The sequence below is a fragment of the Rhinolophus ferrumequinum genome, chromosome 19 (genome assembly GCF_004115265.2).
Source record: "Rhinolophus ferrumequinum isolate MPI-CBG mRhiFer1 chromosome 19, mRhiFer1_v1.p, whole genome shotgun sequence".
NCBI classification, from domain to species: domain Eukaryota; kingdom Metazoa; phylum Chordata; class Mammalia; order Chiroptera; family Rhinolophidae; genus Rhinolophus; species Rhinolophus ferrumequinum.
Genome location: NC_046302.1, coordinates 41502449 through 41530042, shown reverse-complemented (window position 1 = coordinate 41530042; position 27594 = coordinate 41502449). Strand labels below are relative to the sequence as shown.

General features: G+C 41.0%; 1 protein-coding gene across 4 annotated transcripts in view; it reads right to left on the bottom strand.

The window, feature by feature from the left end:
- Positions 1 to 27594, bottom strand: part of SMAD4 (SMAD family member 4) — an 87179-nt gene that overhangs the window by 46568 nt on the left and 13017 nt on the right. Inside the window, exon 1 of one of the 4 annotated variants that reach the window (XR_004421068.1) lies at positions 7776 to 7926. The gene's annotated coding sequence lies outside the window, so the exon portion shown is untranslated. Of the gene's footprint in view, positions 1 to 7370; positions 7545 to 7775; positions 7927 to 14678; positions 14837 to 27594 lie in introns of those variants that run through there. The other 3 variants (XM_033087536.1, XM_033087535.1, XM_033087537.1) reach the window with 3 other exon arrangements.

Below are 27594 nucleotides of genomic sequence, written 5' to 3'. Positions count from 1 at the left end.
TTTATTTCTCAGATGTCTGTTTACTTTTGAATTATTGGCTGTATTCTATATGAGACATATATTTTCCTGAAGTTATAGATATTTTAAGCAATTATCAATAAACTAATAATACAGGAATATTTGAGAAAAGTGCTTAAGAGTAACAAGAAAAAAAAGAAAAGCCTGGCCTGGTGAAACATCACTAGGAAGAAATTCTAATCATAAGCTTACAAGCAGGGGAAAAAAAGAGTGTGTAGGTTTAGTTCAATGGCCTGCAGGACAAGTTGTAGCCTAGATTCAAAACAGAGGCACATCTGGGAGTTGAGGTTCATCACACTGAGGGCAGCTGGAGGAGAACCTCTAAAAGCACAAAGGATTGTACAACAGGTATTAATGATTATAAAAACCTGAGATGGAAATACAAGAATCACAATGCTTTTGTGATAACTTTTAAGATGAGCTACAAGGAACAAATTTAGAGGTGTGCTTCTTTACGCAGAGATCTTAGACTTAAATGTCATACTGGCACACCAGCTTCACCTTAAAGAATCTTATTTAAAAATTAACATTTTTCTGGATAAATTAGAGGTTGTGAAAAGAAGAATCCACGAAGTCCTCTAGTTGACAGCTGCTTTTGTCTGCAAGCATATACTTCCCCTTCTGTAAGAGTACTCTGATTTTCCAAGGAGAATCTCCCCATCTGGGCAGGTGGGACAATCCCTAGCCTGACTAACCAGAGCCACTGCCTAGCGACATTAGTTGTTTCAAAGATGAGAGAGGACCCAAGTCAAGCTAATGACAGCTCCAGGACTTCCGCTGGAACTGCAGAGGGGAGAAAAAACTCTTTCTGCTGGACTTGAGCCTACCTGAAACTCTAAAAGAAAGGAAAACAAAACCAAGAGATCGAGTGCTGATGATATTGGCTGGTTGTGACCCTGATCCAAAACTCTGAGGCCAGCTCTATTTCCAGACCAAGCCAATGAATTTCCTTTTTTACTTGAGTTTGACTGCTACATGTTTCCCAGTAGGTAATTACTGAACAAAAATGGAATTAATAACATTCTCAGAAATAACAGTAATATAATACAAACCACATAAACAATGGAGTCTAGTCAATAATACAGACAACTAGTTACTTTAAAAATAGCAAACTCTTTGGTCTCAGCTCTCCTTATTTACATTCTTAATTACTGAGAATTCCAAATAGCCTTTGTTTATGTGAGTCATATCTATTGACAGCTACCATAATACAAATTAAAACTAAAAACTTTAAGTATTTATTAAATTAAAATAATCCTATTATGCATTAATATAAATGTTTTATGAAAAATAACAATTTTCCAAAACACACAAAAAAGTCAGTATTCAGAGAGACTTTGTTTTTCATTTTTGCAAATTTCTTTAATGTCTAGCTTAAGAGAAGACAGCTGAATTCTCATCTGCTTCTGCATTCAATCTGTAGTGATATGCTGTTTTGGTTCAAGTATATAAAGAAAATGTGCCTCACACAGATAAGTAATTGGAAAAGCGAGGAGTATTTTAATAGCCTTTTAAGATAATAATAGATATTCCTCCTTCATTCAACACCAAAATACAACAAGTGGCTTCTTAAAAGTTAATTGCAATGTGAAATTTGAATCCATATCAATAAACTTCTTGACTCTGTTATACAAAAATCCTTTGGTCTATATTGTACTTTGAATGGATCTCCTACCCATGCATGGTTTTGTAACATCATGCATTGGTCATCTGAAAACATATTGGTTTAATGAGTTACAGAGATCTTCCAAATGTTAACACATTTCCTTACACCACACACACACACACACACACACACACACACACAATCAAATTCCTTAATATCACCACCAATCTCATCAGAAAAGTCTTAAGTATTGAGGAGCTGGCAAGCCCATGGTGGCAGATACAAGTTTTCAAAAATCTAATTTTCACTTGAAAGATCAGATTTTATCATTGGCAACAAATAGTTGTTTTCCTTGAATGGCAGGCTCAATTCACTCATTTTCAAAGAAATACCTGTTAAACACCCACGTCTGAGTAACTATGGTTTATCCATCAGTCATTCTTTTAAATAAAAACACAAGTGGTGTTCCATTTTTTAAAAAGTAGCTTATTTAGCTTGCAGCCCAGTCACACAAGTGCTTTTCCTAGAGATGAATCTTGCACTGTGATATGCAGAAGTGCTTTATGCACACTGCCATTTAACCACACCATTAAAAAGATATGCACTCCAGGGTAGAGATTTTAAAAATAAAAACTTTTTACTGCTTCACTAAGGATATTCTTTTTATTTTTTAATTAAAGTTTATTGGGGTGACAACTGTTAGTAAAGTTACATAGGTTTCAGGTGTACAATTCTGTAATACATCATCTATAAATCCCATTGTGTGCTCACCACCCAGAGTCACACCAAGGATATTCTTAAGTGAAACTGGCTTCCCCCCTCCCCCAACACTTAACATGTGTGTTTGGCTGTGAAGAACAATGAAGATACATCGAGTTTGGTGCCACTGCCTTGATTCATGCTACGGTACCAGGGTTTACCCACCACTGCTTCTTCACCATAAGAGCAAATGTCACACGGTAAAAGGGCAAATAATGCTTCAGGTTTATTATGAAAATAATTGACTTCATGAATCCCCTAAAAGAAAAGGGTCATGGGATATCCCAGGAGTCTGTGGGATACACTTTGGGAAACACTGTTTTAGAAAACTGGAAACTAAGGTGAACTTTAATAACTGATAACTGAAAAATACATTTCATAAAATCTTTTAAATGAAGGAGACTATCAAGTCATCTAGCTTATTCTTTCAGAAGGGGCGGTACCAGAACCCTCGTCAGGTTAGCCAGCCCTGTTAAATATGTATCAAGAGGCCCTACATTTAAAAAGCACTCTAGGAGTCTGAGGTGCTGTCAGTTTTACATGCTAGTCTACATACTTCACTTTCTAAATTACCAGAAAGATAGTGAAACAAATTACAGTATCATGAATATATGCAACTGATTAAAAGCCTAACTACATGGAAATTATGTCACTTTACTACTAGCCACCTGCACATCTATACACATAAATTTCTTCCTTCAATTAATTTTATTAAGAGATATCTATGACACAGATTCACCTAGGGTGTTTATGTACAATGGTTCCTGGTTTATCGTACCCCATTAAGTACTATTTTCAGTCATCCTTTCCCGATGATTCAATCATAATGACTGGCCAACTATTGATATCAAATGCTCTAGAATTCACTAGTGAATACCACTAATAACTTTAATTCAGTTTTACATTTAGAAATACATTTGACTTGAAAGACCTGAATTGAATATACATTCACCCACATTAAGATACAGAAATCATATCTTACTAAAGAGACAAATATTAGCAGTCCTTTTTTTCAAATCATGAATAAGATCTGCATGCTAAACATGCAAATTGGAGTTTGATGAATTTTAAGTAAATTACTACAGTACACCCATAAATTTTAAGTAAATTACTACAGTACAACCATAATCGTAAAATAAAGCTTGTACTGTATTAAAACAAATAAAGCAACAGGATAAGCATACTCAACTATCCAAAGCTTTTAAAATCAAGAGGTACGTTTTCTATAACACAGATTCTCATGCTCCCTCCACTCCTTTCCCATTCTCAATCTGTGTGTGTTAAAGTGGGGTGTGGGAAGGAGGAAAAGAATACTTTATTTTTTAAAAAAGCTCTTCCAGAGACAGAGATACAACTACTCTTAGACCAGCGCTTCGGGTGATGGAGATGGAGAACTGAACATGCCCGCATAATTGATCTCTAAAGAACTACCAGCTAGTTGGGCTTGTCGAGCAACTTTCTCGCAGTGTTTAAGTTAAACCCTGACAGCAAAAGCTAAATCAATGCAACTTGCATCTCAGGAACCAATGAAGTGATCAGTTAATTGGTGCCTAGAAAATTTTATGGTTTCCAAGCAGATTAACCCTCTATGAAGATCAGGTTCCTTTGGGAGTTTGGATGCTAATTTTGGTACCTAAACAAAGTCATTAGTCTCTAAAAGGAGCCCAAGTAAGCACTTTAGAGTACTTTAAAAGATCAACTTCCTAGTTAGAACAGTGATGATATACCAATAGTGATGATCTATCATCACAGGAAATAGTGTCTTAAAACTTGCTACCAGACAATTCCAACAAATTGAAAAATGATGAAAGAGGAGAAAAAAAGGGGAGAAGGACAGATGAAGGAACAGACTTGGGAGCAAAACAAATGTGGCAATACCTCCAAGGGACCCATTAAGTTAGATGTGAGATGATTACACTGTGCATATGTATATCACCGCATTAAAGAAGGGAAAGCTGACACAAGTGAAAGTTAAAAAAAAAAAAAAAAGTTAGAGCCCCCTAATAGCTCAACCACTTCAGAACTCCTATCTGACTACAAACAGAAGCCAACTGAATCACAATTTCTAGGGGTGGGATCCAGCCATCGGTCTTCTGTAAAGCTCTCCAAGGGATTTCAAAGTGCAGCCAAAGTTGACAATGCCAAAGTTTATGCCCTAAACCTTGGGCACAAAAAGACAATAAAAAGATGAAGCCCACAGTTACAAGTTTTCCAAACTGCAAATAATTCTTATTTAAAATAATAAAGTATAGTTCCTGACCTTAAAGGTATTTACAATTATCATCAACTTGAATTTAAGATGCAACAATAGACACTCTTTATAATCAGTCTCTGGCAGCTTTCTATCTTACCTGATATAATTTGCAGTAGCAAATAATCAAAACTTAAATGATAAGATTCTGACCACCTATTATCCTAGTTTTACATAGGTAAGCACTGCCCTCATTTTTATCCACTCTTATGGTTAAAATAAATTTTCTTGGATGCCAATCACACCACATAATAGTGTCAAGGTAACACAACCTAAAATACCTTGTTCCTGAGAAAGTGAAATGCAGCCACATTTCCCACCACCAAAATTACACATTTCAGAATGAGAAAAGAATCCAAAAATTCTAAATCTGACTCATTATCAAGCATATGTTTTGGCATATTATGATGCAAACTGTATCATACTGAAAGTCACTCAAATAAATATCTAGACATATTCGTCAAGTGTTTGAATTTCTTTTTAAACCAATCAAATCTTCAACTGTCAAGCAAAAAACGCAAAATTTTATAATTTCACAAACTTGTATTAAATTCTATGTATGCTGATCTAACAGCTTTAACTTTTTCACTTAGTGTAGAAAATGAAATCATTGAAACCAGTTAGTTTTATACATGATTAAACATTACCTCAGAGTCACCTTTAATCATCACTTAAGCAAAACAAAACAAAAGTCTGCCTAACTTTTTTCTGCCTAAGGAAAAAAAAAAAAATCCAAACATGTACAATGAGCACTGAAATGGCTAACATAAGATGTTTTAAAAAACCATTCACTCTAAAATCACTGAATGAAAACAGAAAAAATTAGGCATGAGCTATAGAGGAACAAAATAGAACTGAAATAAGTAAAGTTTAAACATAAGAAAAATAACGTATGAAATGTTCTCACCAAAAGAGGAAAAATTTTAGGCAAGACTAAATATACATTTTAAATATAATGAACGAGGCAGGTCCTATAGGGTTAACTGCCCTAGTAGAAGGCTCAGGAACTCACAGCTCAATTAGAATAGTGTCTAATGATGTTACTATAACACCAGCTCACGCAGGAAAAAACAACTTCCAAGCTGGAGTACCACTGGGCAGCATAAATTAGTTTTATACTTGCTCTTTAATTTTTTTTTTGCCGGGGGTAATCTGAAGGGGAATGCAGCAAAAAGAATTCACACATAAATGGAGAAATAACTAAAATGTAGCTTAAGACAGCGAAGCACAAGTTTGTAGAAATAAGATTTGCTCTTCCTCATATAAGCAGAATTGCTTCAAGTAGCAACGCCATTAGAACAGGTCAATGATCCATATAAAACTTATTCCAAAAAATTTCAAAGTGACTTTCTCAGCACAAATTTTCATTAAATCTGAAACCAAATTGAAGTTGTTTTTTAAGCTCAAGATTTAAAATGAAGGCACTCAGTAGAACAAAAGAACTTTCTACTTAGGCACTCCAACTTGAAAAATAAAACAATTAAGATGCAACACCTCTTTAAAGAAACCTTCCCCCAAACCTGGAAAACAAACAAACAAACATGTCAATGAAATTGATATAGCATTTTGTGAGTCTTCTATTAATAGACTCACAAAAAGATGTATCAATTTTGTCTATAAATCTTTTAGTTTTAAGTTCAACAACTTAAACCTACATAATTCATCACCACCTTTAGATCTAAAGATACTCCAAATCTTAAATGTGTGGCTTGTATATATTACATTTATTCTGTAATAAAGCCAAATAAGAAAACAAAAATCATGACGTTATGGAAAAAACATTAATACGAAATCATTTCAAAATCTTATTATATCTACCATTTACAACTTGAAATGTCATGTACTAACTTTCCAAAAGTTAACCCCTCACAGAAGAAGAAAAGTTACACACTTACAACTTCGTATGCTACATTTCAACTGAAATAGTCTCGATACAACATGGCAACGGGGCAATTTATGAAATACACAATAAAAATTATTCGAATGCAATGTTTCAAATCAAATTACTTTATGAAAGTATGTATTTCTGAATTTTCTATTAATACTAAATGGTTTCTTCCAGCAAAAGTTCTGAACCTACTTTTTAAACACCCGGAATAATCAAACTGCTACTAAGACTAAAGTGATGCTAAATTCTGTCAGAAGTCAAAGGTTGTTAACAAAAATTAGCCAAGACTACATGCCTTTAGAAGAAAGCCAATTCAGAGTAATCAAAATGACTCCACACTATCTTACTTTTTCCTAAATAACCGGCAGTTTCACCTTAAAATACGGTGCAAAAACTAAAGGCGTTTAGAAACTAAATTCGAAATAATAAGAAATAAATATATTCATTTTTAAAAATCACTAGGGTTTTCAGAGAGAAATAGCTATTAATCTTCAACAGGGCTTTTTAAAACGTCTCTATACCCGCAAAGAGACCTTTCAAGTTAGCTAAATACACACACACCCATTTCTTTAAAAATCTAGTTTGTGATGGAGCCACCGCCCTCCACCCTACACCAATTTCACACCCAGAACTTGTAGTCCTAACAAAAAGATCAACTACGTCTTATTTTTTTTTTATTACGGGAAGGGTCAGTTAGGTGCTAAGATTGTTTCCCGCATACCGCCATCACCTACAATACTCAAGAAGTAAACAAATCAAAGCCAGAAACATAAACTATGGAGAGAAAATAAGGGACAAAGAGAAAACAAAAATTTGCTTGAGAAAAGACATTAAGACAAGCCATTTACAATTTGCATTTAGACACCTAAGGCGACACGCTCCAGGCGACCCAACGCGCTCGGCCAGGGAGGACGACAGAGAAACTATTCCAGAACAACAAAGAGGAGCGGCAGCCGCAGCAGGAGTCCCAGTCCGAGTTTAACTTGATTCTGCGACAAACTGAGAAGGGAGTTCGGGGCCGGAGGACCGACCCTGGAACGCCAGGGACGCGAGGCCCCGCGGCCCGGCCCGTGCTGCCTGAGGGCCGCTGGCCCGGCCAGGCCCATCAGGCGACCTCGCTCGCTCTCCCGGCGGATCGCCGGCCTCCCGCGCGCTCCCTGCCGCCGTCGCCGGGAGCCCGCCCCGGGGCGGGGAAGCCGCGGGCGGGGTGCGCGGGCCCGGCCGGGGGAAGGGGAGGGGACAGGGCGCGTTACCTGGGCTCGGGCGATGGCGAGGGGAGTTCGCCCTCCCGCCGGGGCTAGTCCGCGGGGGCGCCGGGCCCGTCGCTCCCCCGGCGGCCCGGAGCGCTCCTCGGCCCCCGCCCCGAAGCGTCCAGGCCAGGCCGCCCCTCCTCGGGGCCGCGCAGCTGCCCGCGCGGGCCGGGCCGCCTCGAGCTCCCGGGCCGCCCCGCGGCGGGGGGCCTCTCTCGCGGGGCGCCCGGCTCCCCTCACCCGCTCCCCTACTCCAGGCGGCCACGGAGCCGAAGGGAGAGAGGGAAGGGGCTCCCGAGAGCGGGCGGACGCGAACGCTAGCTCCGCCACTCGAGCCGCTCCGTTACCGCAGCGGCGACGACGACCAGGACCGAGGTTTTGCTGCCAACTTGTCGAGAGGACACTGAGCATGCGCGCGCGGAGACCACATCCGGGTAATTTCAGGGCTGGCCCTTTCCCCCCCGCAGCTTTCCTTTCTCCAGGCTGTCCCCGCCTCCCGCCCGCAGTGACGGGAGGGTCTCTCTGCGCAGGCGCCCACAGAGGCGCACCCGTCGGGGGGCTGCCCCGAGTCCAGGCCCGGGGTCCCGCGCTGTGGCCCTGCAGGGAAGCGCTGCCCGGTAATGGTGGGGGGAAAGGCTGCTTGGAGGGAATGGTCACAAGAGAAATTGGCGTCCCTTTGCAAAAAAGTACCCGAGCAGCGCGAGAGAACTGGGCATATAGTGGGCGTCCAGTAAGTGCTTATAACTAGCGGTCAGCCGGGCCTTGTTTTTGAGGACCTCCGTGGGCACAAAAATTAGACTTTAACAGCCAGCGGTTTACTTTGAGAAGAAACTGTCGATGTCTGCACCTTCCTTCCCTTTCACTAGCCCTGGATCACTAGATTCAAAGGTATTTAAACTCGCGAGACTCCCCGTTGGGATAAAGAGATGCCCAGGAGAGTCAAGGAATCACACGTTTGAGAGCCTGACCAGTGTTACTAAAGGTTAACGGTGGTTGTTGGGAGAGATTTAGGTGGAATGTCAAAGTTGGAAGGGACCATTGAGGACCTACAACACACCTGTTAACTAGGTTACCTGTTGGGCAGGGCACAAATTCTGCTTTTGACTTCGTATTTCTTTTACTTCAAAATTTTATAAGAAGCATGTGTTTCTTTTATATTTAAAAAGTTTCAGAAGACACCAATTATATACATTGTCACCAACCAGGAAATACTTCTGCTGGGGGATCCCACTAAGGCTAATTATTAGAAAGTTCTAAACTGATTCTTGAGTTATGTGGCCCGGAAACTCCCGAGTCTCCCTTCTACCTTTAACACAGTGCTCCATCCCCTAGCCCCATACAGTCCTTGCCTGAGCTCTTCCCTCTTCTACCAGAAAGCCTCTAAAACTGTCATCTTCGCTAGTGTCCCCTTATCCATGGGGTTCATGAAGACCTTCCAAGACTAATTTTAAGGGAATTCATTTCCAGATCTTCCACTGCTATAGTTACTGTTTTCTAAAATTGCTCTGCTTCGGAAAGCACCTGAAGACACAGCGTCCCCTTGCAAAACTGTCTTTCCACCATAAAAACAAAGATAGAAGAAAGGGTGGCCGGTTAGCTCAGTTTGTTAGAGCTTGGTGCTGGTAGCACCAAGGTGGCCGGTTCGATCCCCACATGGGCCCTGAGCTGCACCCTCCTTAAAAAAAAAAAAAAAAAAAGTCAAAACTCTCACCAATCGTAAGATGCATCAACCCAAGACGTAAAAACCTCCAGGGCAATTCAAAGAGACAATTCAGAAATTGATATCTGTGCTGAGAAAGTAAACTACCCGAATTAAAGGGTTTTAAATTCTTCTGCAAGTCATGTGGTTTCCAGTTCTTTGCTATCAACAAAATTCAAGGAAGATCTGACAACGGTAGGTGACTTGATGATACAGCAACATGTGATTCTTAGGCAGCGTACCTCACTTGGAGTTAAAAGAACTGAGTAACATTGCTATAACTCAACTTCTTCCATTCCCATCTGTATTAGTTATCTATTGCTGTATAACAGTATTACCACAGCAGCTTAAAACAACACAAATGTATTAGCTCACAGTTTCTGTGGGTCAGGAGTTCAGGCATAGCTTAGCTAGGTTCTCTGCAAGATCACAAAGTGAGGCTTGACAGGGAAAGGATCCACTTCCAAGCTCCTGTGGTTGTTGGCAGTTCCCTGCAGGATGCAGGACCGAAGGCTTTAGTCCCTAGCTGGCTGTCGGCTCCCTCAGTTCTTTGACATGTGACCCTGTCCGTAGGGAAGGTTACAATATAGCAGCTGGCTTCTTCAAAGCCAGCAAGGGGGAGAGTCTAAGACACTGGTTACATCCTTATGTAACATAATCACATACATCCTGTCACTTTTGCCAGACTCTTGGCCAGAAGCAAATCATAGGGAAGGAGACTACACAAGGGCCTGGATGCCAGGAGGTGGGGATCGTACAGGAACACATTAGATAGAGTCTGTCCACTGCACCTTCTAATTATTTGTGCAAAATTACAGTCCCTCTAAGCTCAATCTCAGAATTTTCTTCAGGTTCCCTTCATCTTCTCGCCAAGGGAAACCTGATTTTCTCCTGGCACACGGCTTCCCTTCCCCCTCGATTGTATTTTCAACCATGAGCCCCTTAGACTGTGCCTGGAGGTGAGGTAGGTGTTCTCCTTGCTCCTCAACATCGCTTCCAGACCATCTCCCTCTCTCCTCCCTGTTAACCTGCAGCTTTAAGTCTTGTTATCCAGTACCCATCATCTTATTCTCATTCTCCTTCATTTTTTTTTAAACTTTTATTTATTTAAGTGTGTTTTTCCAGGACCCATCAGCTCCAAGTCAAGTCATTGTTTCAATCTAGTTGTGGAGGGTGCAGCTCACAGTGGCCCATGTGGGAATCGAACTGGCAACCTTGTTGTTAAGAGCACTGCGCTCTAACCAACTGAGCTAACCGGCCGCCCCCTCTCCTTCATTTTTTAACCATTGGCTCCTGTCAGTCACTCCAATACCACTTCTGTCTTAATGTGATATTAATATATAGTTAGATGATCTCCCCGTTACCCTGATCTCTCAGTTCCTTGATTTCTCCTTCAAGGACCTTGTCCTGCCCTAACTCAGCCACTTGCTCCCATGGGCATAATCACAGAAACCTTATCAAACTCTGCAACTTCTTCATCATCACCATTTCAAATACGTCACAGTCTGAACACCACCTCCTGTTTCCATATTTCCCTATCGTACTCTAACTCCAACAATTCTTCAACCCGCGTATCCACTTTCTCTCATCCTTACCCTGGCCGATCATCGTCACTCCCTTGCACACACTCTGAATCCCCTTACTCTACTGCCCTTTTGTCGTGCTTGCTCAGCAAAACCACAGACCTGATTCAAGCCAGTTCTCCACCTGCTTACTCCACGCCACCACCATGTATCTGAACATGGATAGAGAAAAACACAATCACACTGACTAGTTTCACTTTAATCGCATCACCGGGAACCTCAAGTGAGCCCTTCGTGCTGCCCATGAATCCTGCTTCCCTTCTCCACTCTTCTGGATTTCATACCTTTTCTGTCCTCTAATCTACACCTCTTCCCCCATCCTCATTCTCAGTTAATAACCTTGCTTCTTATTTCATTGACAAAATTGAAGGAATGAGATGAAAACCTCCACAGAATCCCAGTATCTCATCTCCCCATGGCCACGTATCAGCGTCTGGAACCTCTTCTTCACCTTCCTCTGCAGTACAGGGTGCATTTTCCATGTGCCTAGCTAAAACCAGTCCCCCTTCTAAGTCCAAGCTCCCAGTCTTGCCTTGCCTAGTCAAGATCATCACTGTCACTCCAGCAGTTAGCCCCCCACTTCTATATTACCAATGTTTCCCTCTCTACTGGCTTGTCGCGTCCAGCGCAACTTGGGTAGTGAGAGAACGAGAAGGGGCGGCGAAGGGTTAAGAAAGAAACAGAAATCAAGAAAGTTTTGAAACGGGCCAGGGGTCTCACAACCTCAAAGGACTGAGAGCCTCGAATCGGGCCACCTTGTGGCTCTTATTGATGCACATACAAGGAAGTAGCATTGTTTTTACTACGGTCTGTGAGTCTCATACACCATACCAGAAAACTGGTTCAAACCAATCACCCTTGCCTGTCGAAAGTCCCATGATGTATAAATAATTATTGTTTGTACCTCCCTAGGGGACAAAGCCTTTATGTTGAAAACTTACTGAGATGGAGAACTGATGTTACCACATCAACAATCACTTCCCAAGCAGGTTGTGGGAAGGAATACAGCCACAGAGGCAGAAGCTCTCCTTAGACGGGGGACGGTGGGGTCTGTGCCCACCTCTATCAACCCCGTGAATTCTCCTGGTGGTCCCCACACTACTGTGCCTGTCTTAGGTCGTTCCTTTCTTGAGGAATCTTACCCATCATTGGCTAGCCAGCCATCCTTTGGGGCCAAACAAGGAGATGGCATAAAGGTGAAGCAATATCTCTGAAAGGAATAATCTCACAGATTCTTCTTTCTTTTTAGGGGTAGGTACGAGGGGACAAACGGGCAGGCAGCTGTGTGACAACACTGGGTCACTCCTATAAGCTTACAAGCAGGTGTTATTTCTCCAGTCCTACAAAATCTTCTCTTTGACCCCCTTCCACTGTCACCCACTGCCCCATTTCTCCACTTCCTTTGCAACAAAACTTCTAAAAGCGTTTTCTATAATTTCTGTCTCTACTTCTTCTCTGCCCATTCTGTGGCAGCAGAATAGATGCCATAAGATACAATTTATATAAAGTTAAAAACATGACAAACACAATGTGCATAAGACTACATTTGTATGTAATCAAATCATAATACAAAGGTTACGTATGTAGCATATTTTAGATTTTCAGCTGAGAGGGTCTCCCACCTTCTCTTTAACCCATTCTTGCCTTCATCCTTCACACACTATCAAAACTCCTCTTGTCAAGGTCAACAATGAACTTTGCATTGCCTCAATCCAATGACCTAATCTCCACTTATCTTTATTGACCTGTCTGTAGGAGCTGACACAGCTAATTACTTGATTCACCTTTTTTTATTTTAACTGCACCCTCTTGGTTTTTCTCCTTCCTCATCGGTCTCTCTTTCTTCGTTGTTGATTCCATCTCTTCTCCCAGACCTCTTAACCTTCTAATGGCCCAGGGCCCATTCCTTGGATTTTTTTCTCTTGTCATTGGTGATCTCATCAAGTCTCCTGACTCTCAATACCATCTAAGATGTATGATATCATCATTATGATGACAGCTCCCTAATTTATATCTTCAGCTCAGATCTCTCACCTGAACTCCAGATCCTGATACCCAGCAGTCAGCTGCACATCTCAGACTCAGCATGCCACAAACTGAACGACAACCTTCTTCAACGTTCAACCCACCAACTTTCCTATCTCAGTTGATGACAAGTCCACCCTTCATATTACTCAGACCAAAAATCCTCAAGTCATGCTGGACTTCACTCTTTCTTTTACATCTCACTTCTAGTCCAGAGTCAGAGTACCCCTCACCATGTCCACTGTACCCCTGGTTTGAGCCAACATCATCTCATGCTTGGATTCGTCTTCTAAAAGCTCTCCCAGCTCTCAATCTTGCCTTTTGGAGTCTATTCTTAACATAGTAACCAGAGTGACCCTCCTAAAACCTGTCAGATCATGTCACACCTCTGCTTAAATCCCAGTGGCTTCTCATGTCACTCAGAGTAAAAGTCTGTGTCCTTAATAACAGCCTACAGGATTCTACGAGACCTTGACACAGGTGGGGGTACCACCGCGCTACCCCCAACATTAGCTCTCTAATCTCATCTCCTGGTATTCTCCTCTTGGATGACTCTGCTGCAGCCTGACTGACTGCCCTACTTTGTTAACCCTAGAAGATACCAGCTGTGTTCCCAAGTTAGGGCTTTTGCATTGGCTGTCCTTCTGCCTGGAACACATTGCCCCTAGATGTCTGCATTACTAGCTCCCTCACCTTACTTTAGTCAAATGTCGCCTTCTTAATGAGGCCCACCCTGACTTTGGTAAAGTCACAACCATTCTGAACCTCCCCTCTACACCTCAGATCCCCCTTACCCGGCTCTCTTCCCTCATAGCTCTTCTAACATATTCTATTATTTACTTATGAGTTATAGCTTATTGTCTATCCCCCCCCCCCAGAATGTAAGCTCCACGAGGGCAGGGATTTATCGGTGTTTACTAATGTATTCCAAGTGCCTCGAGTAGCTATTGACACAGTTGATGCTCAATAAATACTTGTTGAAGGAATGAAGAAGGTGTTTCATGCTTCTGTCCATTAAATGAAAACTAGGAATAGAGGTGACTCTGAATCCTATTTCATTCCAGCAAAAATATTCTAGGCTTACATTTTAATAGTTTATCAAAATTTGTAATATTTTATGTTGTTCAGATCAATTAGGTATTCAAAATTGTATCAACAATAAAATCAAGATGAGGTTTTTAAACTTAGAAACTCAGTCAAAAGATTCTTTTTAAAATTTTTGGAGGGAAATACGATAGGTCAATCGATAAAACTTTCCAGTGTAAAATCTTATATTAAAATGTTCAGGGGCAAGATAAGGAGAAAAAGAGTGACGTAAAACTTTGTTTTTTTAAAAAAAAAAGCTTGTTCATGTATGTTTTAAATAGATGATAGATGCATTATGATCTTTAGATTCCCTTGGATATGCTTAAAGAATGATGTAACAATCTTATTTTAAAATGCCAATACTTATGTCAGAAATGACAAGCTTCGCCATTATTTAAACAAAATAAATCATTTTAGATCTGACCTTTAAAATAAAAAGAAGAAACATAGTTTCGCAAATTTCTTTGAGGAGGTAAGCAAGCAAGTTGCAGAGCACTCTGAGGGAACTACCACCTTTCCTGAGACTTCTCCAGGAGAAACATCTCTGATCTGGGCTGGGAAAGGCTTGCAAGTTTTCTTTCACTTTTCTTTTCTCTGATGACTCCACCTCCTTTGAATGGCAGCTTGATCCAGAGGTGGAGACAGAGGCTCTCACCTCCAGCATGGCCCATCTAGGAAGAACGGAATAACATGTTAACACGGAAATGACCTAGCAACTGACAGCTCCAGGCACGCCTTAGTATCACAACATTTTAGAGTTAACCTAATGTTTTTGAAAATGATTCAAGTTGCCCTTGAAAATCAGTTAGCATTAATTAGCCTGAATATTATAGTGTTTCCCACATTCCTATAAGTACTATAATAAAGTCTGTCATCTCCTTTGGCTTAAAATGTGGGAAGTGATGTCTGAGGGTGACCGATGTACATTTGACTATCAAGTGATTTGTTCTTTCAGCTTCAGAGGAGGCCAAGACTTAAGGAAGAAGAGAGAAGATGGGTGGAGCCAATGCTCTATTTCATTTACATATTTATTTATTTACTTCCTTATTTATTTTCTAAAAAGCTATAGTAGCTGCAATCCATGCCAGATCCAACAAGGTCCATAAGGACAGCTGTGGAGAGAATCCCAAGGGGAGAAATGGGTGGAGGCAGGCAGGAAGGAATTAGGTGGGCCGGGAAGGGAAATTACAGCCCACCTTTGTGTGGCGGCAGTCCTCTAAGTATTCACAGAGGCTGGGAGGCAGCTGAAAGTGAGCGGCAGGAGCAGTACAACACCCCATTGCCAGCCCTAACCGTAACCATCCATGCAATGAACCTTTTACTCAATACAGATAGCAGGCACTAAGGGATGCGGGGAGAAATCTACCCCAGCACATGCCCTTCAGTAGCTCCCAGGCCAGTGGGGAAAGAGTGAAGTGTGACTGGACCACTGTGATAATGTGGTAATGGAATACTTGGAGAGGAAAGAGAAGGAGCAACCTAATCTTGCCGGAGAGGATTCAGAAGGCTTCACAAGAAAGTAGCAGTTACGCTGGAGGAGGTAAAGTAGGAGTTTGCCAATAGATGAGGACTCAGTGGGGGCCTTTCGAGGCAGAGAAAACAGCTGAGAGAGATGAAAGTGGTTGGTGTATTTGTGGCAAGTTAAAAAAAAAAATCAGTATGTAGCTACAGATATACTTGCCACCTACAAAACAAAACATAAACATCATTTGTAAGAGGTTACACAGTACAGCATTGTTTACCATCACAGACTGTTGGAAATAAATGTTTACCAAAAGGAGATTGGATAAGTGAATTATGACACATCCATAAACAGAACAATAGGTAACTGTAAAATAGAGTGAAATTTTTCGTTGTACCTACATGGAAAAATCTCAAAGGTTACTTACTGCCAAATGACAAAGCAAGGTCCAGAACGTGTCTATTATGACACACTTATAAAGGAGGAAAGAGAATACGTATTTGTCTTATATTAAAAAGAAGGAAAGATAATATGTATTTTAAACAACTATTGTTGCATGGGGTAGAGTGGGAACTGGCCAGATGGGGGAAGGGTGGGAGGAATTTTTCACTGTGTAATTTTATTTGTGAACCATGTAAATGTATTACCTACTCAAAAAATTAAACTGAAATGACTCAAATTTAAAATTCAAAGTGACTGGCATGTGTCTTCTTATTCCTCTCCTTTAAGACTCAGTGACCCTCTAGGATCCCTGATGTTTGTAAGGTGTGGGTGTCTTTTCTGCTCCCAGACTAGGCTGTGAGTTCCCTGAAGACAGATATTCTTTCCTCACTTTCTCTAATTGCCTAACGCTGGGTCTACACACAGCAAGTGTCTGAGAATGTTTGTGGAATGAATGCATGGAGGAGAGAGGAGGGAGATGAGACTGGGAGGTAGATTTGGGGCCCAAGAATGACGATTTGAACTTCACTGGGGAACAGATACGTTTGTTTTTGTTGTTGTTGTTCTTGTTGTTTGGGGTTGTTTTTTAAGTTTTATTGAGGTATAATTTACATTTATAAACTTTTTTAAGTAGAGAGATGAGTTTGGTAGGTATGATGAGTATACATTGTGCAACTAGCACACAATCAAGTTGTAGGACATTTCTGTCACTCCAAAAGTTTCCCTTGTGCACCTTTGTAGTCCGTCCCCACCCCCATACTCCTGGCCCTAGGTAGCCACTGACATACTTCCTGTTACTAAGGTTTTGATTTTTCTAGAGTTTCCTGGAAAACTACAGTGGAATCTTACAGTGTGCAGTTTTTTTGTATCTGGATTCATTCACTCAGCATGATGTTTTTGAAATCCAAAATGTTATTGTGTGTATCAGTAGTTAGTTCCTTTATATTATTATTCAGTAGTATTCCATTGTTTGTATATGAAAATCCATAGAAACAGAAAGTAGATTAGTGGTTGTCAGGGGATAGGAGAAAGAGGAATTGGGAGATATGGGGCTTCTTTTGGGGATGATGGAAGTGTTCTGGAACTAGATGGTGCTGATGGTTGTACAGCATTGAGAATATACTAAAAGACACTGAACTGTATACTTTAAAATGGTTAAAACTCATAGAAACAAAGTGATGGTTGCCAGGGGCTGGGAGGTGGGATAAATGGGGAGATGTTGGTCAAAGGGTACAAATTTCCAGTTATAAGATGAATGAGTTCTGGGGATCTAATATATAGAATGGTAACTATAATTAACAATGCTGTATCATATATTTGAAAGTTGCTAAGAGATTAGATCTTAAGTGTTCTCACCATAAGAGAAATAGTAATTATGTGAGGTGATATATGTGTTAACTAACCTTCTAATGGTAGTCAGTTTGCATTGTATACATACGTCCAATCATCACATTGTACTCCTTAAACTAACACAATGTCATATGTCAATCATTTCTCAATGAAGTTGGGGGAAAGAGAAAATGGTTAAAATGGTGAATTTTGTTATGTAAAATTTATCTTAAAATTTACATTTTAGGTAAGTATCACTAGCATGGTTACTAAGCAAATAGTCCTTGGAGGCAGACTGACTTGGTTCAGGTCCCCATGTCACTCCTTAGTGGCTATGGGACCTTGGACAAATTATTCTAAGTATCCGTTTCTTCATCTGAGAAATGGGGGTAAAAATAGCGCCTGTGTAACAGAGCTGTAGGGAGGATTCAATGAAATGATGCATATAAAGCACATAGTGTGGTCCTGACAAGCAGCCAGTCAGTGTTAGCGACTTTTCAGTGCCCCTATACCTGCTATATGTCAAGTCGATTACATGTCTTAATTTATTTGATTCAACATGAAGCTGGAATTAATTCTCAATCTGTAGGTGGTGACACTGAACCATCAAGAGATTAAGAATAACTTGTCCCCATATTGAGGGATTTTCTGTAAAATAACTGGTCTACATTTTTCAAAAATATCAATGTTCTGCAAGACAAAGAAAGACTGAAGAATTGTTCCATATTGAAAGAAATCCAATAAATATGACAATTAAATGCTATGCATGATCTGGAATTGGGTATGAAAAAGACTTGCTATAAAGGACATTTTTGGGACAATCAACAACATTGAAATATGGATAATAGATTAGATAATTGTATTGAATCAATGGTCGATTTCCTGAGTTTGATTAACTGCAATAGCTGTATGCAGAGCCAGGACTAGGGTGAGGCAGGCAAGGCTCCGAGGGTGCAAAATTTAAGGAAGCCCTGGGGGCCACTCACTGTCAGGCCGTACTTGTTCCCCGCCCCCCGCCCCCCCCCACACACACACGTCCATCTGGCCCTGGTGTGCTGATGTAAGACAATGTCCTTGTTCTTAGGAAGTACACACTGAAGGGTTACAGGAAAAGTATACCAGTGGATGCAACTGACGCTCCAATAGCTCCAAAATAATGATAATATATAGGTAGAGAGAGAATGTTAAAGCATGTGTGGCAAAATGTTCATAATTGGTGAATCTGGGTAAAAGGTATACAGAAGTTCTTTGTACCATTCTTGCAAGTTTATTGTAAAATGGAGTTTAAAAGAAAATGTTTTAAATCACTTGTCAATGTGATGAAGTTCCTTTGGCAGTAGAGCCGGAATCTGAGCCCTTTGTCGCCGCCAACCTGCCACACAGTGTTTGGTGTGGAGCTGCCCTGCCACCGAAATAGCTATAACCTGAGGCCAGGACCTAGGAGTGACTCTGGACAGGTAGGTGACTCAGGAAGGAAGTGGCCCAGGTGCATGAGAGCAGTGTTTCTCTAACTTTAACAGCACACGGACCACTTGGGGATCTTGTTAAAATGCAGGTTCTGATTCAGGGGATCCAAGGTGGGCTGGAGAGTCTACATTTCTCACAAGCTCCCAGATGAGGCTGATACTGCTGGTCCCCAGGCAGCAGTTCCAGAGACAAAGTCCTAGACTCTAGGCCCCAGACCTCTAGAGCTTAAACTTCAAAATCTGGGGGGAGGAGAATAATGGAAAGGAACAGTACGTGTTTTAGGAGACAGTCCACAGTTGTGATTCTACACACTTCAAGTGTTTTGCAATGAGATGTTCATCTTTCCTTTTTCAAGCATCCTTTTATTTAATAAACATACAGCGATCCTACGGCGTGCCATACTTTAGAGGCAGGAATTGAATGGTAATGAACATTAACTGAAACAGTTATCATTTACCCAGTTTTTCCCTTCCTCCAGGAGATTCCAAATCAACCTTCAATCTAGACAGTTTTCAGTCCAACAAGTGAGCTCAGCATCTAACAGTCTCAGTGTCACAGGCAAAAGACAGAACATTGCAGGCAGGGAGTGCTGGAAATGACAATTTCATCAAAAGCAAACAACACAAAACATTTTTTAAATAACAGTTGGCATTAGTGCTGTGACATCATTTTAGTGGCAAAGAATCTTGTAATGGATATTGGTGTGAAGGGTTTTTAGCTTTCAACTCTGCAGGGGAGAGGGGGGAATATCTTACCTTAACATCACCAAAATCTTTCCTTATTTTAAAAGTATTTTCTTGGGAGACCTTGAGGAAAATAATTCACTTTTACCATGAACAAAACTTTCAGTCACTAGTTTTTTGAAAAGTTTAGGGATAATCAAGTGCTACCTTTTAGAGGTGGAAATGAGGTATTTGGAGAAGGATGCTGTGAGCATTTGAGCACCCCAGACCTTCTATTTACTCCTCAGAAACCAGATAAGTGAAGGATAAGGCTGGCTGGTTCCAAGAACCAGCCTTTTCAGTCTCCCTCCTCCAAGGTGGCCCACAGAGCCCTCACCTCTCTGCGGGCCCCAGAACACTTGCAGTTCTGAGATTTTTCTTTCCCTTTCTCCCAGTGCCGGCTGCTGTCTCTTGGCTTTTGCTTCTTCCCCTTTCCTTTCCCTGACTGACTTTCACTTCCCTGGCACTTCTGACAAGCTGCACCCAGCTGCTGCCTTTTAACTCTCCCCAAACTTCCTGCGCTCGGTGCTCCCTCCCACCTGTGAAGGGGTTTACAGCCTGCAGAGCCTGCCCTACATGGTGAGCCACTGATCTGGTGGAGAAGCCCTGCAGGATTTGCTCCTAAAACGTGCTGGGGCCAAGCGAGCCTCCTCCAAAACTTGGGTACCTGGGCATCTAAGCATGCACATTTCATCAGCAAGGAAATAAGAACTCAATATCCACAGGCCCACAGGCCCCTGAGGCCAGTGTTGGTAGTAGCTGTTTCCCTCCCATCTCCATCTTAGGGAGGCTTGTTTTCGGTTCAGCTCCTACGTGCTTTAAAAATAACACTGATCCTCTCTAAGAAAGATGCCCTGACTCAAAAGCCCCTCTCCAGCCTGGACACCTGTCTGCCCTCCCCGCAGAGAACTAGGAGTTCTTCTGAACTTGCCTGAGGCTACCCGGGTTAGCTCCTGACACAGGTCCTAACCACAGTCCACAGAGGCTCCTTGGAAAGCATTCTTTATTGGAGGGTTTGACCCAAAGGCCCAGGAATGGGGGCTTATGCTGTGCTCCCCTATAGCCCGCCCTCCATCATCACTGCTCCCCCAGGAGCAAATTAGAATTGATTCTTCAGCCAAGGGAAAAGCCACTGTGGACAATCAGGCCCAGGCCAGAGGTTTGCCCTCACCCCTCCCTCCCATCCCATCGTGAAGCCCAGTGACTCCATCCCGGCGGATCTCATCCTTGCCTTCCTGCTGTTCTGTGTGCTTAGACCTACTTCATCAGGAGACAGTAGCATTGAGGTGGAGATTGTGATAGGCTTGGGCATCAAAGGGACAAGTGTTCAAACCCTGGTGCCACCATGTGTGTTCCTGGACAAGTTACTGAATCTTTCTGAGCTTCAGTTACTTCATCTGGAAAGGTAGGTATCATCACATTTGTTTAAAATTTTTTTCCCTGAGGGTTAAATGAAAATTTCATAATCCAACAAAAATTTGTGTACTGTTTGCCAGGCACGGCTCTAGAGGGGGGAATAATGGTGTATGTATCAAATTCCTTATCCATAAAGAGCGTACATTCTAGTGTGTGATACAGACAACAAACATGGAGCCAACAGAATAATATAATTATATAGTAATAACTGCTATTTAAGAAAAGACCATAGAGAGTGATTAGGTTTGGAGAGAGGGATGGAGTACTATTTTAGATAGGGTGACAAGGCCGGCTGTCTGAGGAGGTGACATTTGACCTTTCTTTAAACCTGGGACTGTGGGATTGGGACCACTCTACTTACCAAGATGGAAAAAGTGAATTGCTTTTTTTAAATCAACTTATTTCATATCCATACATTATAATGAGTTAGGAAATATGCAGGTTCACATATAGAGTAGCATCAAATTTGGAACATCAGTTAGGATATTACTATATGCAAATGGTTGAAGACTTAAAGTACGGATGCACATAACAATGTAAATAGACGCTACAAATTTCTGCAAAACATGCCTAAAAATGGTCTTCAGCACATGCTTCTAAACTCTCTCTGGATTACAGCTTTCGAACAAAACAAAAACCCAATGAATTTGGACCAGAGATCTCTAAAACCTACTCCACGCCCACAGCTGTCTTTATTTAGTACTAAATTTAGAGCAGATGGAGGAACCAGCAAGCAAGACAATGCCTGCATCTGCTAATAAATTAATACTGCTGAGCCAAGCAAGTAGAAAAGTCTAGAGTGGTCTCTACATGTTAGCTGAGCTACAAAAAAGGCAAGGCCTCCTGCTTTTGAAGAGTTTATAATCTATATAATTTAGACATAATAGTGCTTGCTAACATTTATTGAGGACTCACTATGTGCTATTCTAAGTGTTTTACTCATATCAACTCATTTAATCTTCCCAACAAACCTGTGAAATAAATACTGTTATATTATGCAGTTTACAGAGAACACTGAATTTCAGAGATTAAGTGACTTTGCCCAAGGTCACATGGGAGTGACAAAGCAGGGGTTCCAAAGCCCACGCTCTCAGCCACCATGTTCTTCTAGAAAGACATAGATAGGAATAGATTGTCCCTATGACTTCATTTTATATTTACCATGTATTCTTTGTGATTTTTTAGAAGTACACCTACCCCTTAGAATGTTCTATAGGTCTGTATCACAGCAGGTATGCTGAGCCTCCACATAGTAGGTGCGCAGTTGGTATTTATTGATTTGATCATGGGCAATATTATTTTTGATACTTAGGTTGCTTTGAACAGAAAATCGTCATAAGAATTAAAGAAGTTGACCAGTGCCATGAGACATGTGTCAGAGCTTTGATTCTGCTGAGTCCCACGTCCATTATGTATGTTCATACCGCGAATCATTTTCCCTCCCTGTCTCTCCCTGGAGGCTGTAAGTTCCTTGAGGTCAAGGATACAGTCCACGTCATCATCGCATCCTCACTGACCCACCCAGCGCCTGCGAGGAGGTTTAAACTTGAGTGACAGGAGCCCAGCTGGCCTCTGTTCAAGCAGAAATAAATGTGTTGGAAGGATGCTGGGAGAGCTCCTGGGCTGGAGAACGAGGAAGAGCAAAAGCTGGAGGAAGCAGAGGAACTCCAGAGACTGGACCCAGGGCTCCATGCCACTGGGGTGCCTTTCTTTCACTCCATTTCTGCCTCTGCGTAGGGAAAACACATCCCCCAAAGCCCTTAACGCACCAACTGAACGATGCAACACAGCAGTCAACGGGCTTCTTCCTCTGCCCCATCTCCAGTGAGAATGATCTTGAGGAGAACTCCGCTTGGCCAAATTTAGGCCATGATCTCATCTCTGACCAATCACTCGGGAGCACTCCCGTTACCCAAGCCTGGAATGTGCGCTTCTTATCCCTGGGGGCCAAGAAAAGGGCTACCAAGCAGAAGCCCAGAGTGGGACTGAGGAGAGGATGATGTGGAGACGTGCCAGGCAGTCAACACAATGGCTACCACACACCGCCTAGTAGGTGTGTAGAATGAGGAACGAGGAGAGGGGCTGAGTGCGTGGAGTGGTTACTTCCTTAAGGAATCGATTCCATGTTAAAAAATGGTAGGGCTTCCCTGTCATTCAGTTTGTATTCATTCATTCAACACTTTTTTCAGTGTCTATCAAGGGCCAGGCATTGTTCTGGGTACTGGGTGTATGTGTCAGAAACAAAACCACGTCCCTGTCCTCCTGAATTTCCCGTTCTAAAGGAGGGACACAGGCAATGAACAAATGGACATGTATACACATACTATGTCAGCTGGTGGTAAGGGTCGCGGAGACGATTAAAGCAGGGTAAAGAGAACGGGAAGTGTGGGAGAGGGTCTGGGGGTTTATAGGATAGTCAGGCTGCTGTGATGAAATGACATTTGAGCAGAGACCTAAAGGAAATGAGAGGGCGGGCTGTGTGAATAGCTAAGGATGGAATGCTTCAAGCTCACGAAACACTACGTGGAAAAGCCCTATGGTGGGTGCAGACTTGGTGTGGGGACCAGGAGGTGAAAAGAGTGGGGAGGTGATAGGAGGCAAGGTCAGGGCTGAGGGGCATTTACTGCGAAGCCAATGACACTCGTCTAGACTGCTGCTCTGGAGGGGCATTTCGGGAGTTGTGGAGAGTTCCAGGTCGGGTGGCAGAGCCAGGCTGCAATCTGGAATCATTTCCATACAAACGTGTCTGGTAAATTGCCTAAAGAGATATCAGAAGAAAGGGACCTGAATTATATTGTTGTGATTTGTTTTCCCATTCTAAATTAACTTTCAATTCTATTACCTGATTTTCTATTTGTGATTTGAATTATTTTCCTTAGCAAAGACCCCTTAGCATGTTCCTCTTCCTCTTCCCTTTTGCTCATGATTTAAGCTTCAGGTTCGGCAAACTCTCGATCTCACCCTAGACCAGAGAGATTGGGGGTGGCAGTGGGTAGGGCTAATCACATAGGACCTTGTAGACCGTGGTCAGAATATTGACATTTACTCTTGACTGAGATGTGGTGCCATGTTTCCCTGAACATAAGACCTAGCCAGACTCTCAGCTCTAATGCGTCTTTTGGAGCAAAAATTAATATAAGACACGGTCTTATATAAGACCCGATATTATATTATATTATATTTATTATATTATATATTATATTATACCTGGTCTTATATTGTATTATATAAGATCTGGTATTATATTATACTATATTATATTATATTATATTATATTATATTATATTATATTATATTATACCCGGTCTTATATTATATTAAAATAAGACCAGGTCTTATATTAATTTTTGCTCCAAAAGACGCATTAGAGCTTATGGTCAGGCTAGGTCTTATTTTCAGGGAAACATGGTATTATTGGAGAGTTTTGAGCAGAGTAGAAACATGACCTGAATTATATTTCTAAAGGATCATCAGACGGCTGACATTGAGACAGACTGTCTAAAGCAGCACTGTTCAATTGAAATATAACTAATAATAGTAGTTATAGTAGTTAATAGTAACTAATAATAAAATAGAACAATTATAACATATACTATAATAAAAGTTATGTGAATGGCTTTGGGGCCTTATTTAGTAAAATAAGGGTCACTTGAACTCAAGCACTGTGATACCATGACAGTCGATCTGATAATGGAGGGGACTACTAAGTGACCGATGGCCAGGGAGCAGCTAATCCTAACAGGTTATCTGCTTATTCTTTTGGATTTCCTATGTATATAATCATATCACCTGCTAACAATGACAGTTTTATTTCTTCCTTTTCAATCTTTACACCTTTCATTCATTTTTCTTGCCTTATTACACTGGCTAAGGCCTTCGAAGCAATGTTGGGTCTGAGTAGAAGTGGTATTCACTGGGCATCCTTGTCTGTTTCTCATCCCAAGGGGGAAAGATTTCAATATTTTATTACTAAATATATGTAATATTTACAGTATTTGTTTGCAGATAATATTTATCAGATTAAGAACATTCCCTCCTGTTCTTCATATGCAAGAATCCTTAGTATAACTGAGTAATAAATTTTGTCAAAAAACGTACCTATTGAGATCATTTTACTACTTTTTTTCCCCATTAGTTTTGTTAATGTGCCAAATAATATTGATTTTCAAATGTTAAACAAACTTTCCATTCCTGAAATAAACTCCTTTTGCCAGGATGTCTTACTCTTTGCATGTTACAGGATTCAATTAGTTGATTATTTTCTTCAGGGTTTGTATTAGAGAAATTAGTCTGTAATTTCCCTTTCTTTTAACATCCTTAAATTTTGGCATCAAGGTTATGCTGACCTCATAAAATGAGTTGGGAAGTGTTCCTTTTTATTTTCTGGAAGTGTTTGTGGAAGAAAGGTATATTTCTTTAATTGTTTAGAATGAGTCACTAGCAAAACTAGCTGGGCCTGGAAGTGGTTTTTGTTTTTGTCTAGTTTTAGAAGGGTTTTAATCATAAATTCAGAAAATCTGAATAGTCCTAGATTTTTTTGTGTCAGTTCTGGCATATTTTGTTTAAGGATGTTGTCTTAGTGATTTTATCTAAAATTAAAGTTACTTAGTACAAAATAGTATCCTCTTTTAACTTATTAATATTTGTAAGCTCTGTAGCAATCTTTTTTCATTCCTAATATAGGTATACTGTAAATAATCTATCATTGGATCAAATGATGAATGGATACATAAAATGTGGAACATCCATACAACAGAATATTATTTGGTTATAAAAAGAAATGAAATACTGACGTAAGCTATAACTTAGACACATCTTGAAAACATTATGCTAAGTGAAAGAAGCCAGTTACAAAGGGCCACATATTATATGATTCAATTTATATAAATACACAGAATAGGCAAATCTATAGAGACAGAAAGTAATTAGTGGTTGGAAAGTAGATTAGTGGTAGAAAATAGCTTAGGGCTAAGAAGTTTGGGAGGAAACTGGGGGTGACTGCCAAAAGATATGAGATTTCTTGGGGGATAATGAAAATATTCTAAAATATAGTAAAATATAGTAGTAATGATTGCACAACTCTGTGAAAATATGAAAACCCATGGAGTTGTATGGTATGTGAATTATCTCTCAATAAAATTGTTTAAAAATAATCTGTCATTGGACAGATGAAATATTCCTTGATCTGGATTTGATTAGATCCTCCTTCAATTTTGTCCAAAGCAGCAAATTGGAAACTACCCAACTTGCAAAAAAATTTCTTACCTAATCATTCATGTATAAACCCCAATACAGTATTTCAATTATCTCTTTCTTTGGTATCCCAGATGTTTGTCATCCTGGAGCATTATGCAATGAAACCAGCAAGACTCTCTATGCTAGTTCTCAGGAAGACTGATTTCAGGAAGTATTTCATATGAAAGCATGCCTGTGTCTCCTTAGAAAAGTCTTTGCATATCCTCAGGGGTACAAATACCCTAGTTTGAAGACCACTGCAGTAGTAGGTTATTCTGCCTCTCAGTACAGGCACGTGGGAGATCGTGTTCAGTATCCACTAGCTGTATGAAGATGTGTTTCGTGGTAAGGCCCTCTGTAAGCCAGTTAGGATCAGCATTTGGTTGCTTACCCAGACATGGGTATTTCTACAAGGTCATCTCCAGTCCAGATGGTCTCATTTGGACAAGCCTATGACCTCTAGAAATCACAACAATGTAGAGAACCACCTAGACAAGATAATCTTGGGTTTCATTTTGGTGACACTGAACTAAATATTGCTTAGCTCTACCTGAGGCCGCTTCAACAGTTTCTGGCAGTTAGTTTCTGGGATTTATATAGCTGGGAAACTTGATCCCTTGCCTTTCCCCTTTTACTTTTTTTGTGGGCAAATTTAATCTTTGTACCTGCCAAGTCTGCTGGGTATATAATTAGCATGGTGACATCTGAGCAATAGTGTTTCTCTGCTAGCTTTATTTAGGAGTGGAAATATTTTTTTTTTTTACTTTGGATGAACTTAAGCACCCTCCTCAATTTCCTTGTTATCCTAGATATGACAGCTTTTTAATCCTTACAATATGTCTGTCAAGGACACAGAAATATCTGTATCCACACGTCAGCTGGCGTTACTCTGTCCTTTAAGATATATATGAAATTGACTCAACGTCTTTCCTGCCTCCCCATTTTATGGGTTATGTTTCTGAAAATTCTTGGGAGACAGGTTCTCACAGTCACCTCCAACTCCAGCTCCTGTGAACTGCCTCGGTTTTGGATTGCGTCTCTCACTCCTGCTGTCCTTTTTCTACCCAGGTCAACCCAGTCATGGAATTCAGAACTTGTTCTTGTTTGGTGGTGTGCAGGGTTGGAGAAGGGTCCGCAAATGCTATGAGTCTAGCTGCCTTCAAAGAAAGTTTGGGGGAATTGGAGGGATTTACTTCCAAACAATGCAGCCACCATAAAATTAACATCGGATTCTCCCAGCACTTCCATACCCTGGTAGGGCTCCAGACTCCTGCGTGGCATTTGGCCTTCTCCCCTCATTCTTTATTACCTTTGTTCTGACTTTCCTATGCATAGCAAAAGCCAACACTCCAAATTT